The sequence below is a fragment of the Dendrobates tinctorius genome, unplaced genomic scaffold, assembly GCF_039654945.1.
Source record: "Dendrobates tinctorius isolate UK_male_01 unplaced genomic scaffold, ASM3965494v1 ptg000551l, whole genome shotgun sequence".
NCBI lineage: Eukaryota > Metazoa > Chordata > Amphibia > Anura > Dendrobatidae > Dendrobates > Dendrobates tinctorius.
Genome location: NW_027362209.1, coordinates 176893 through 190014, shown reverse-complemented (window position 1 = coordinate 190014; position 13122 = coordinate 176893). Strand labels below are relative to the sequence as shown.

Sequence of the window (13122 nt, the reverse complement as noted above, 5' to 3'; positions counted from 1 at the left end):
AACGCGACGGACAGCGGACCCTGTGTCACCACTATGTCACAATCCCACCACTGACCCGGGTGGATCAGCGGACGGAGGGACGTGGCACAATGCCGGCACACGGCTATCACAGGCACCGTTGGGGCTTATCTTAGTTATCCCACCACCGGCACCATGTGACAAAAATATCCAGCAAGCTAATCTCGCTCTACAATTTGCCGCAGGGGGAGTTTAATTTGGATGCCCCACCACTGCTATCAATCTTCCAAGTACTGCGGGGATTTATGTATATCCCAGTTTCTCAGTTCCACTTTGGAACTCGCAGCTCTCCGGCGCCCCCCTTACCCTCAGGTCAGTCAGGGAACTGCACCTAGGATAATTAGTCGCCGGACGGGCTGCCTGTTGTGAACCGGCAATTAGGCTTCTGCAGTAAGGGAATTATCAATGCTGTGGCTGAAGCCCCTTACTCAGCAATATAAGACCCTTCTAGACTGCCAGCCAGCCGTAATAGCCATACACAACGCGCTGCCACCAGTCACGGTTACTTAATTCACAGTGTTAAATTAAGAGGGTCCGTGGCAAACCCCTTGAATTAGTAGCGATTATCTATCAAAGGCGTATAGTTCGATTCTTAGAGCATGGAGACAGATCTAAATAATTTCATTTATTATCCGAAAGAGGACAGTGATTACAGATAAAAGTTGCTATAAAATTGAGACATAAAATATGTACAGTACAGGTATAAAATAAAAGTGGAGAAAACAAAGAGATTACACTCACAGTTCCATATTGTTCCTTAGGCAGACCATGCGGCTTTAAGGGGGGAGGAGCCACACGTCTCCATTCATCTGGAGTTCTTGTCAGCACGACGACTTGAGCTGTTCTGAGCTGGTTCTGCCAGGGAATGCCTTATAGACTTTCCTATGTGACATCACAGAGAGGTGCATTCTGGGTTGATCCCACCTCTCTTATCCAAGTTATGTTTTGGCTACAAAACTTAGATTAGCTATAACTTTATGGGAGAAGCTGGTATGGACTCATCAGTGGTATCATGTTTCCCAGCGTAATGAGCCCATCAAGAAAACATCAAACATCTATGCGATATGACCGTCCATTTGGGCGCAAATCATATCTCAGGTTCTGGACATCCGAGAGTTTTGCAACAGGCACCACAGCGAAGCTGGGTCTGCTCGGATCGCAGAAATATGATTTTTATATCTCTGCTTGGTACGGTTTTCGCAGGGCAGGCTCTTATAGTTTTATTCAAACCTCTTTGTTTCAAACAAAGAACCATCCCGCACTTTTTTCTCTCAGCTGTGGAGAGGAAACAAATGGTTGTAACAGCAGGGGGTCTCCTATTACTAGTGCGAACACAGGCTGTAGAGGAGGGGGGTGGCACTGCTCTGTGTGTGTGTGAAGGGAGGAGGGGTGAAGCTGCAGAGCTAGCAGCCTGGATTGTCATATGTGCCGGATCTTTCTGGAAAGTTACAACAGAAAACATCATATTTTGTAGACAAAACCCCATACCTCACAGACATTGTACATCACACCTCCCCCCTTAAGAGGGCGCTAAGGAGGCATTACCTCTCGGTAATCGGCCATGCGCACCTCAGCGGGTTCGCCCCGGCGGGACAACCCATCGGCATTGCCGTTTTCACTGCCCTTCCTGTGTTTTACAGTAAAATCGTACTGTTGAAGGGCAAGGCTCCAGCGGAGCAATCTTCCATTGGTTCCGGACACTGTGTGCAACCAGCTCAGAGGGTTGTGGTCGGTTACCACCGTGAAGGCGCGCCCGTACAGGTAGGGCTGCAAACGTTGCAGTGCCCACACCATGGCCAGACACTCCTTCTCGATGGTCGAGTATGCCACTTCCCTCGGCAGAAGTTTCCGGCTCAGGTACAACACGGGGTGCTCTTGGTTCCCCGAGTCGACCTGGCTAAGCACAGCACCGAGGCCAAACTCGCTGGCGTCGGTCTGTACCAGAAACGGGCGACTGCTGTCGACTGCTCTCAACACTGGAGAGTTGCACAGGGCTGCTTTCAAAGCTTGGAAAGCCGCCTCACAGTCATCTGTCCAGTTGACTGTTTGGGGTAGCCTCTGCTTGGTGAGGTCAGTCAAGGGTTTGGCAAGGGCGCTATAGTCCTGTACGAACCGCCTATAGTACCCTGCAGTGCCCAAGAAGGACTTCACCTGTTTCTTGGTCCTGGGGGTGGGCCAGGACACGATTGCGTCCACTTTTCCTGGCTCCGGACTCATGGAACCCCCGCCTACCCGGTGCCCCAGGTAGTGGACCTTGCGCATGCCTATCTGGCACTTCCCCGGCTTGATGGTCAGGCCTGCCTGGTGAAGACGCTTGAGCACCTCCTGGAGGTGCTGAAGGTGTTCCTCCCAGGTGGAACTGAAGACGGCAATATCGTCTAAGTACGCCACGGCGTACTCCTCCAGTCCCCGAAGCAGGTGGTTGACCATCCGCTGGAAAGTAGCAGGGGCATTCTTCATGCCGAAGGGCATGACCGTGGACTCGTACAGTCCAAAGGGGGTGATAAAGGCGGATTTCTCCTGCGCCTCAGGGCTCAGGGGAATCTGCCAGTATCCCCGACTCAAATCCATGATGGATATGTAGTTGGCGTTTGTCAACCGCTCGAGCAGATCCTCGATGCGCGGCATTGGGTGGGCATCAGAGGTTGTGATGGCGTTGAGCCCCCTGTAGTCCACGCAGAACCGGGTGGTTCGATCCTTTTTAGGCACGAGGACTACAGGTGAAGCCCACGCGCTTTTTGACCGTCGAATCACTCCCAGCCTTAACATCTCATCGACCTCTTGGCGCATGACTTGTTGCACCGTTTCAGAGATCCGATAAGGTGTTCGCCGTAATGGGGCGTGATTCCCGGTGTCCACCTCATGAACCGCTAACTCCGTCCTCCCAGGACGGTTGGTGAACACGGGCCGGAAGAGTTCCAGGGTGGCCATCAACTGCAACCGCTGGGACACGGTGAGCGAACCACTTATCTCCATGTCCTCAATGGACCCATTGGCCTTGGCCTGGGCCAGCATGTCCAGGAGGGAATCTTCCTCCCCATCCTCTGGCAGATTGCAGACCGGTAGGACGCAAGCTTCACGTTCGTAGTGCGCCTTCAGCATGTTGACGTGAAAGGCCTTGCGCCTACCCCGAGCATGGTCAAGCGTGACCACGTAGGTGACCGGGTTGAGCTGTTGGTGGACGACGTACGGGCCTTCCCAGGCTGCCTGAAGCTTATCCGTTGGTACAGGGACCAGCGCCCACACCTTTTGACCCACCTGGTAGGTCCGCTCCCGGGCGTTCTGGTCGTACCAGCGCTTCTGGTCAGCCTGAGCCTGCGTCATGTTGTCATGCACCAACTGCGTCAAGGTCTGCATCTTGTCACGGAAGCGCATGACATAATCCACGATGGACACTTCTGTGGGGTTTGGCTCATCTTCCCAGGATTCTCTTATCAACCCAAGGGGTCCCCGGACTCGCCTGCCATACAGGAGCTCGAAGGGGGAGAACCCGGTCGAAGCCTGCGGAACTTCTCTGTAAGCGAACAGCAGGTGTGGGAGGTACCGCTCCCAGTCGCGCCCTTGGGTCTCAACCAGTATGCGGAGCATCTGTTTGAGGGTACCGTTGAAACGTTCACACAAACCGTTAGTCTGTGGGTGATACGGACTCGATACCAGCTGCGTCACCTGCATTTTCTCACAGAGAGCCTCCATTAGGCGAGACATGAATTGGGGCCCTTGATCGGTAAGCATCTCCCTGGGAAATCCTACTCTCGAAAAGATGGTCACCAGTGCGTCAGCCACCTTATCTGCCCTGGTTGAAGACAGAGCTACTGCCTCTGGGTACCGGGTAGCGTAGTCTACCACGGTGAGAATGTATCGCTTTCCGGAGCTGCTGGGGACGGACAGCGGTCCTACAATGTCCACCGCGATTCTCTGGAAAGGCTCCTCTATCACCGGCAAAGGAATAAGGGGAGCCTTAAGAGCAGGCCCCGCCTTACCCACTTTTTGACAGGTGGCACAGGAGCGGCAGTAGTGTGTTACATCTGTCCCCATCTTGGGCCAATAGAAGTGTTGAGACAGCCGTGCCTTTGTTTTGCTGATCCCCAAGTGTCCAGCGAGTGGAATCTCATGGGCAATCCGCAACAACTCAGTTCTGAACTGATAGGGGACGACCAGCTGTCTTTCCCTCAACCACTCCTTTTTAGGATCTCCGGGTACTGTCTCCCGGTACAACCTTCCTCGTTCCCAGAACACCCTCTCCTTATCAGACTTGGAGGTGGGCGTCTCGGCGAGACCTCTCAATTTCTCCAGGCTGGCATCTGAGTGCAGAGCAGCCTGGAACTCCATGCTGGAGGCTGCCAGAAGTGACGTCAGGGTCCCCTCTTTACTGGGACCCTCTGGAACCGGCTCTGGGTTCACCTCTGGTTCAGTCTCTCCTGTAGCAGCAGAGGGTCCAGAAGACAGTGCGTTACCTGCGATCTGGGCACTCTGACTGCGTGTGACAGCTGCTATGTATGCTGTCTCCCTGGGGATTTCTGCAGACCCACCAGCTGGTGCTGCCCTGGGCTCTACCTCCCCATCCACCCCCAACACTTTAGGAGCAGTGCTACTTATGGGCCAGTTACCTTCCTCGGTGGCACTGGTCAGCTGCATGGCATTACCTTCCTCATGGTCCCCATGCACCTCCCCATTCTCTTGAGCACCGTTGCTTGCTCCTGCCAGGGGTTCCTCAGCCGTCTCACTCCGCAGAGTGACGGGGCTGAGCACCTCGGTACCTGTGGACACATCTACCGTTTCAAAGAAAGGGTTAACGGGTTCAGTCGGCACAGATACATCAACATCATCATTCCTAGGAAAAGAATGGTTATCAGTTTGCTTTGGTACATTCACATCAGCATCAGCATCGTACCTGGGGAAAGAATGGTTGTTAGTTGCATCATTACTCATCAAGGCATTAGCAGGTAACACATTCAGTTTCCCATCATCAACATCATCAGGGTTAACGTTACCCTTATTATCAGTTTGGGGAAGGGTGTCAGGGACATAGTATGCAACCATCCTCCCCAAGTCAGTCCCCAATAAAACATCAGTGGGCAAATTTTCAGACACTCCCACCTCCCTCAACCCGCTCCCGGCACCCCAGTCAAGAAAAACTCGTGCCACTGGCAAGGGACAACGGGTGCCTCCAATCCCGGTGACAGTCAGGGTTTTCCCCTCAACAAACTCTTCAGGGGCCGCCCGTCCAGGACGGATGAGGGTTCGTTCAGCCCCGGTGTCCTTGAGGCCTGTAGCAAGACGGGCCCCCACCTGAACAGGTTGAACGTTGTCGTCAGCCCTCCCAACCACACCTCCCACCAAAAGAACAGAGGCATTGGGCCCGGGGGCCTTGGCTGGGGGGTTCTTCGGCCTATTCGGACAGGTGTAAAAGAAGTGACCAGGCCGCTGGCAGTGGTGACACAGGCGACTGTCAGTAGCCGGCCTGCTGTTGGCAACAGGGACTGGGCCTCCGGAGGGACGGCTAGCTGGGGCATTGGGGTTGGTTGCTGGCTTACCCCCTTTCCAGCTGGTGGCGACTGGCCTCCGCGTCTCGGGCTTCCGGTTGGCCTCGTGGTTGTCGGCGATCTGCGCCGCTTTGTCCGCGTTCGTTGGTTCGCGGTCCAGGATGAACTGTCGGACCTCAGCTGGGCAGAGATGCAGGAACTGGTCTTTGACCATCAGGTCCCGTAGCTGCTCAAAGGTTTCAACGGACAGTCCATGGATCCACTGGTCAAAGTGGGTCCTGAGTCCTTGCACCACATCACTGTAGCTATCGTGTGGGCCACGTTGGAGGTGTCGGAACTTCTTTCGGTATACCTCAGGTGTCAGCCGGTATTTGGCGATCAGCGCCTGCTTTATGGCGTCATAGTCGTCATCGGCTTCTGGCGGAAGAGAAGCAAATGCCTCCAGGGCTTTGCCTTTTAGCCCTGGGGTCAAGTACCTTGCCCATTGGTCTCTAGGCAGCTGGTACTGTCTGCAGGCTTTCTCAAAGGCTCGCAGAAATGTGTCCAAGTCCCCATCCTTTTCCATCACGGGAAAATGCTCTGGCCGGGGTTTAGGAGTCTGGACGCTGCTGGGCTCACTGCTTCGGGCTGTGGGGGCATTCCCACCCCGCTGGAGTACCTCCAGTTCATGGGCCCTCTGCGCCTGGCGCTCGGCTCTCTCCGCCTCAGCTTGGCGCTCACGTTCGGCTTGGGCCTCCTGCCGATATTGCTGGATCAGCCTCACCCGCCCATCCCTGTCTTCGGCGGGGAGTTCGTCCAAGGCCATTTGCAGATAGGGGTCCACCCCGTTCTGGTTGTATGTGGGGCCAGCGCTCAGGAGTGGAGCCTCTGCTGCAGCCCCATGGCAACTTGGGCCAACTTCTGCGCTCGCTGGATTTTGGTCGTTGTCCAGCTGCACTAGAGCCGCGATCATTTGATCTTTGGTTCCGCCTGCGGCGTCTATGCCTCGGTACGTGCATAACCCAGCAAGGGTGTCCTTTTTCTGCTTCTGATACCACTCCACTGTCATCGCCGCCATGGTTGCCAAATAAAAGATAGAAAAAGAAAAACGAAGAAACGGGAGGGGGATACTTGCAAGTACACACTAATGTCTCAGGACTAGTAACCACTGAGTCTGTTCTCCAAAACCTATGATGCAGGATTCCCGCAGGAACCGTGCAGGTCTTTAGTGAGAGGAATGATTGCTCAAACCAAATCACTAATGCTCTAGGATTATCCCACCGCTCTGCCACCAATATGTGACGAACAGCCCACCGCCGTTCGTCTACTTACGGGCGACACTAACGGGGGTCCCGCTGCCACCAAAACGCGACGGACAGCGGACCCTGTGTCACCACTATGTCACAATCCCACCACTGACCCGGGTGTATCAGCGGACGGAGGGACGTGACACAATGCCGGCACACGGCTATCACAGGCACCGTTGGGGCTTATCTTAGTTATCCCACCACCGGCACCATGTGACAAAAATATCCAGCAAGCTAATCTCGCTCTACAATTTGCCGCAGGGGGAGTTTAATTTGGATGCCCCACCACTGCTATCAATCTTCCAAGTACTGCGGGGATTTATGTATATCCCAGTTTCTCAGTTCCACTTTGGAACTCGCAGCTCTCCGGCGCCCCCCTTACCCTCAGGTCAGTCAGGGAACTGCACCTAGGATAATTAGTCGCCGGACGGGCTGCCTGTTGTGAACCGGCAATTAGGCTTCTGCAGTAAGGGAATTATCAATGCTGTGGCTGAAGCCCCTTACTCAGCAATATAAGACCCTTCTAGACTGCCAGCCAGCCGTAATAGCCATACACAACGCGCTGCCACCAGTCACGGTTACTTAATTCACAGTGTTAAATTAAGAGGGTCCGTGGCAAACCCCTTGAATTAGTAGCGATTATCTATCAAAGGCGTATAGTTCGATTCTTAGAGCATGGAGACAGATCTAAATAATTTCATTTATTATCCGAAAGAGGACAGTGATTACAGATAAAAGTTGCTATAAAATTGAGACATAAAATATGTACAGTACAGGTATAAAATAAAAGTGGAGAAAACAAAGAGATTACACTCACAGTTCCATATTGTTCCTTAGGCAGACCATGCGGCTTTAAGGGGGGAGGAGCCACACGTCTCCATTCATCTGGAGTTCTTGTCAGCACGACGACTTGAGCTGTTCTGAGCTGGTTCTGCCAGGGAATGCCTTATAGACTTTCCTATGTGACATCACAGAGAGGTGCATTCTGGGTTGATCCCACCTCTCTTATCCAAGTTATGTTTTGGCTACAAAACTTAGATTAGCTATAACTTTATGGGAGAAGCTGGTATGGACTCATCAGTGGTATCATGTTTCCCAGCGTAATGAGCCCATCAAGAAAACATCAAACATCTATGCGATATGACCGTCCATTTGGGCGCAAATCATATCTCAGGTTCTGGACATCCGAGAGTTTTGCAACAGGCACCACAGCGAAGCTGGGTCTGCTCGGATCGCAGAAATATGATTTTTATATCTCTGCTTGGTACGGTTTTTGCAGGGCAGGCTCTTATAGTTTTATTCAAACCTCTTTGTTTCAAACAAAGAACCATCCCGCACTTTTTTCTCTCAGCTGTGGAGAGGAAACAAATGGTTGTAACAGCAGGGGGTCTCCTATTACTAGTGCGAACACAGGCTGTAGAGGAGGGGGGTGGCACTGCTCTGTGTGTGTGTGAAGGGAGGAGGGATGAAGCTGCAGAGCTAGCAGCCTGGATTGTCATATGTGCCGGATCTTTCTGGAAAGTTACAACAGAAAACATCATATTTTGTAGACAAAACCCCATACCTCACAGACATTGTACATCACACTCATCACAGACACTACTTACTACCATTATTTACTCTCACAATGCCCTGCAGCTACTCCTATTAACCCTTGTGTATGCCAACCATACCTGCTAATGGCTCTGATGTCATTTTATGTCTCCATTCTGGCTAGAGCTCCCATAAAGTCATCTCATTAGCTGCAAAGTTAGTTAGCGAAAGATTTTCTATGATGGCAGCTCAGTCTGACATGGCTGTTCAATATATTTACTACTGATCATTCTCGTACAATGAGTGTTTTTATTGTAACACTAGCTGAAGAGCCCGGCGCTGCCCGGGCATAGTAACTAACTGTGGTTAGTTATAGCAAATTATAATTATCCTCCATCCCATAGTCCTGTGCCCATATACCCATCATACATATCCACGATCCCATAGGCCCGTGCCCATATATCCATCATACATATCCTCCATCCCATAGTCCACTGCCCATATACCCATCACACATCCTTCATCTCATAGTCCCATGCCCATATACCCATCATACATATCCTCCATCTCATAGTCCTGTGCCCATATACCCATCATACATATCCTCCATCCCATAGTCCCATGCCCATATACCCACCATACATATCCGCCATCCCATAGTCCCGTGCCCATATACCCGTCATACATATCCTCCATCCCATAGTCCAGTGCCCATATACCCATCACACATCCTCCATCATACATATATCCATCATACATATCCTCCATCCCATAGTCCAGTGCCCATATACCCATCACACATCCTCCATCCCATAGTCAACCATTATATCATTTCCCACATTCTGAACAGTTAAAAGGCTTCTCCCCCATGTGAGTTCTTTGGTGCTTAAACAAATATGATTTACAGTTAAAACATTTCCCACATTCTGAGCAGGAAAAAGGCTTCTCCCCTGTGTGAGTTCTATGGTGTTTAACCAAATGTGATTTGCAATTAAAACATTTCCCACATTCTGAACAGCAAAAAGGCTTCTCCCCTGTTTGAGTTATACGGTGCATAATCAAATCTGATTTCCTTGTAAAACATTTCCCACATTCTGAACAGGAAAAAGGCTTCTCCCCTGTGTGAATTCTTTGGTGACTAACCAAATGTGATTTCTTTGTAAAACATTTCCCACATTCTGAACAGGAAAAAGGTTTCTCCCCTGTGTGAGTTCTATGGTGATTAACCAAATGTGATTTCTGGATAAAACATTTCCCACATTCTGAACATGAAAAAGGCTTCTCCCCTGTGTGAGTTCTCTGGTGCTTGACACAAACTGATTTCTTTGTAAAACATTTCCCACATTCTAAACAGCAAAAAGGCTTCTCCCCCGTGTGAGTTCTTTGGTGCTTAACCAAATCTGATTTCTTTGTAAAACATTTCCCACATTCTGAACAGCAAAAAGTCTTGTCCCCTGTGTGAGTTCTATGGTGACTAACCAAATCTGATTTCTGGTTAAAACATTTCCCACATTCTGAACAGGAAAAAGGTTTCTCACCTGTGTGAGTTTTATGGTGAGTAACAAAATGTGATTTATGTGCAAAACATTTCCCACATTCTGAACATGAAAAAGGCTTCTCCCCTGTGTGGGTTCTATGGTGATTAGCCACATATGATTTCTTTGTAAAACATTTCCCACATTCTGAAAAGGAAAAAGACTTCTCCCCTGTGTGAGTTTTCTGGTGTGTAACAAAATTAGATTTCTGGTTAAAACATTTCCCACATTCTGAACAGGAAAAAGGTTTCTCGCCTGTGTGAGTTTTATGGTGAGTAACAAAATGTGATTTATGTGCAAAACATTTCCCACATTCTGAACATGAAAAAGGCTTCTCCCCTGTGTGGGTTCTATGGTGATTAGCCACATATGATTTCTTTGTAAAACATTTCCCACATTCTGAACAGGAAAAAGACTTCTCCCCTGTGTGAGTTTTCTGGTGTGTAACAAAATGAGATTTCTTGTTAAAACATTTCCTACATTCTGAACAGGAAAAAGGTTTCTCCCCTGTGTGAGTTCTATGGTGCTTAACCAAATCTGATTTCTTTGTTAATTTCCCACATTGAGAACAGGAAAATCTATTGTCTGTTATGTGTATTTTTTCATGTTTAAGAAAAGTCTTTTCAAGAAAACTATTTCCATATTCTGAATCTGAAAATGGCTCCTTTCCTTTAGAAGCAATTAATTTTTTAATGCCTATATTGTGACTTTGATTTTCCTTAGTAGTTGGTAATGAACCAAAAGATGGGACCTGTTTCATAGGATCAGATGACAGATCTTTGCTATGAAGGGATGATGGTATATCTGGAGTAATGGCAATCACTTCAGTTGTATCCTGTGTGATCTCAAGATCATCAGATTTAAAAATTGAAGATGTCAGCGTTCCTAAAAATAAAACCAGTTAATAATTTTGAATAAAATATCTTCAAATTTTATACTTTTGAACATTTCTACTTAAGCTGTCCATAAAAGATACAAGCTTTTTAAAACCATTGAATTATTCACCAAGACAATGAGAGTTCACAGTCTAATCGAAAGCCTCATAGCATGAACCAGTGCATCATGGTGTTCAATGGTTTGTTCATTCTGCCTCCCAAACATGGAATAAAAAGCCAACAAACAATGTTATATAGGCAAAAATTATACCAATAAAACTTCTACTCATCTCACGGAAACACAAGACACCACTAAGGTCCATCATCTGTCAGAAGAAAACCAAAAGGTTTCCACAATATTTGTGGCTCAAAAGCTCTTGAAAAGCAACATGGCTTCCATAAACCAATCCAGCAATATCCGCTCTCCCAAAGTCAAATATCCACTCTCTTCTGAGCCTTGTAGTGCGCCCAAACCATATTTAGCATCCATATATTTGGCATTACTATAGTGAGAAGAACCCACTTAATTTACGGTGTGTGTTTCCTGGAGCACAATCTGGGCATTATGTGTTGGGTAATAAAATGGCAAATGTGCAATTTTCATGTTGCAACATCCAGTGCGAGCTAATTTCCGTAAAGTGTCACTACTCCCATAGAATAATTCACTGAGGGTTATAATTTCCATAATGGAGTCACTTTATGGGGATTTCTACTGCTTCAGTTCCCTGTAATTTTGCTATATTAGGGCATCTGCAGATGGTGTGTCCCCTCTCCACTGGAATCTGCTCCTGTGATGTTTGATTCCATCACCAAGCAGCGCCTTATTTATTGTGCAGGCGTTGCTGGTAATAGAAGAGATGTCGAAACCAGAAGCTCTGGGTGGCGCTGGCTCTGTCCAACCACTAAGATTAGGGTGCCTGAGACCAGTAGTTTCATCCAGCCTGGCAGTATGTGTGATGTACAATGTCTGCAAGATATGTTTTCTGTTGCAATGTGCTAACAAATCCTCCATCCTAGGACATTGTAAACTGTCAGTAGTAGGAATTCCTTCCCCCCCAGGTTTTATCAACCCTGCCACTTCCTCTGGAAGAGCAGGAATGTTAATTAGCTAGACCATCTTCCTCACACCATTTGGCTTCTCTCAGCTTAAAGAGAAAAATGCGGGAAAAAGGTCTTTGTTTGAAATAAAAACTTTAAGAGCCTGCCCTGCGAAAACCGTACCAAGTAGAGATATGAAAATCATATTTCTGCGATCCGAGCAGACCCAGCTTCGCTGTGGTGCCTGTTGCAAAACTCTCGGATGTCCAGAACCTGAGATATGATTTGCGCCCAAATGGATGGTCATATCGCATAGATGTTTGATGTTTTCTTGATAGGCTCATTACGCTGGGTAACATGATACCACTGATGAGTCCATACCAGCTTCTCCCATAAAGTTATAGCTAATCTAAGTTTTGTAGCCAAAACATAACTCGGATGAGAGAGGAGGGATCAACCCAGAATGCATCTCTCCGTGATGTCACAAAGCAAAGCCTATAAGGCCTTCCCTGGGCAAACCAGCACAGAACAGCTGCAGAGTCCGTGCTGACAAGAACTCAGATGAGCGGAGAAGTGCAGCTCCGCCTCCACCCACCTTAGCCGCATGGTCTGCCTAAGGAACAATATGGAACTGTGAGTGTAATCTCTTTGTTTTCTCCACTTTTATTTTATACCTGTACTGTACATATTTTATGTCTCAATTTTATAGCAACTTTTATCTGTAATCACTGTCCTCTTTCGGAAAATAAATGAAATTATTTAGATCTGTCTCCATGCTCTAAGAATCGAACTATACGCCTTTGTTAGATAATCGCTACTAACTCAAAGGGTTTGCCACGGACCCTCTTAACTTAACACTGTGAATTAAGTAACCGTGACTGGTGGCAGCGCGTTGTGCACGGCTATTGCGGCTTGCTGGCAGTCTAGAAGGGTCTTATATTGCTGAATAAGGGTCTGCGGCCACAGCATTGATAATTCCCTTACTGCAGAAGCCTAATTGCCGGTTCACAACAGGCAGCCCGTCCGGCGACTAATTATCCTAGGTGCAGTTCCCTGACTGACCTGAGGGTAAGGGGGGCGCCGGAGAGCTGCGAGTTCCAAAGTGGAACTGAGAAAGTGGGATATACATAAATCCCCGCAGTACTTGGAAGATTGATAGCAGTGGTGGGGCATCCAAATTAAACTCCCCCTGCGGCAAATTGTAGAGCGAGATTAGCTTGCTGGATATTTTTGTCACATGGTGCCAGTGGTGGGATAACTAAGATAAGCCCCACTGCGCCTGTGATAGCCGTGTGCCGGCATTGTGTCACGTCCCTCCGTCCGCTGATACACCGGTGTCAGTGGTGGGATTGTG

General features: G+C 48.9%; 1 pseudogene; it reads right to left on the bottom strand.

Moving 5' to 3' along the window:
- Positions 1-10418, bottom strand: part of LOC141078394 (uncharacterized) — a 60659-nt pseudogene extending 50241 nt beyond the window's left edge.
- Positions 10419-13122: the final 2704 nt, after the last annotated feature.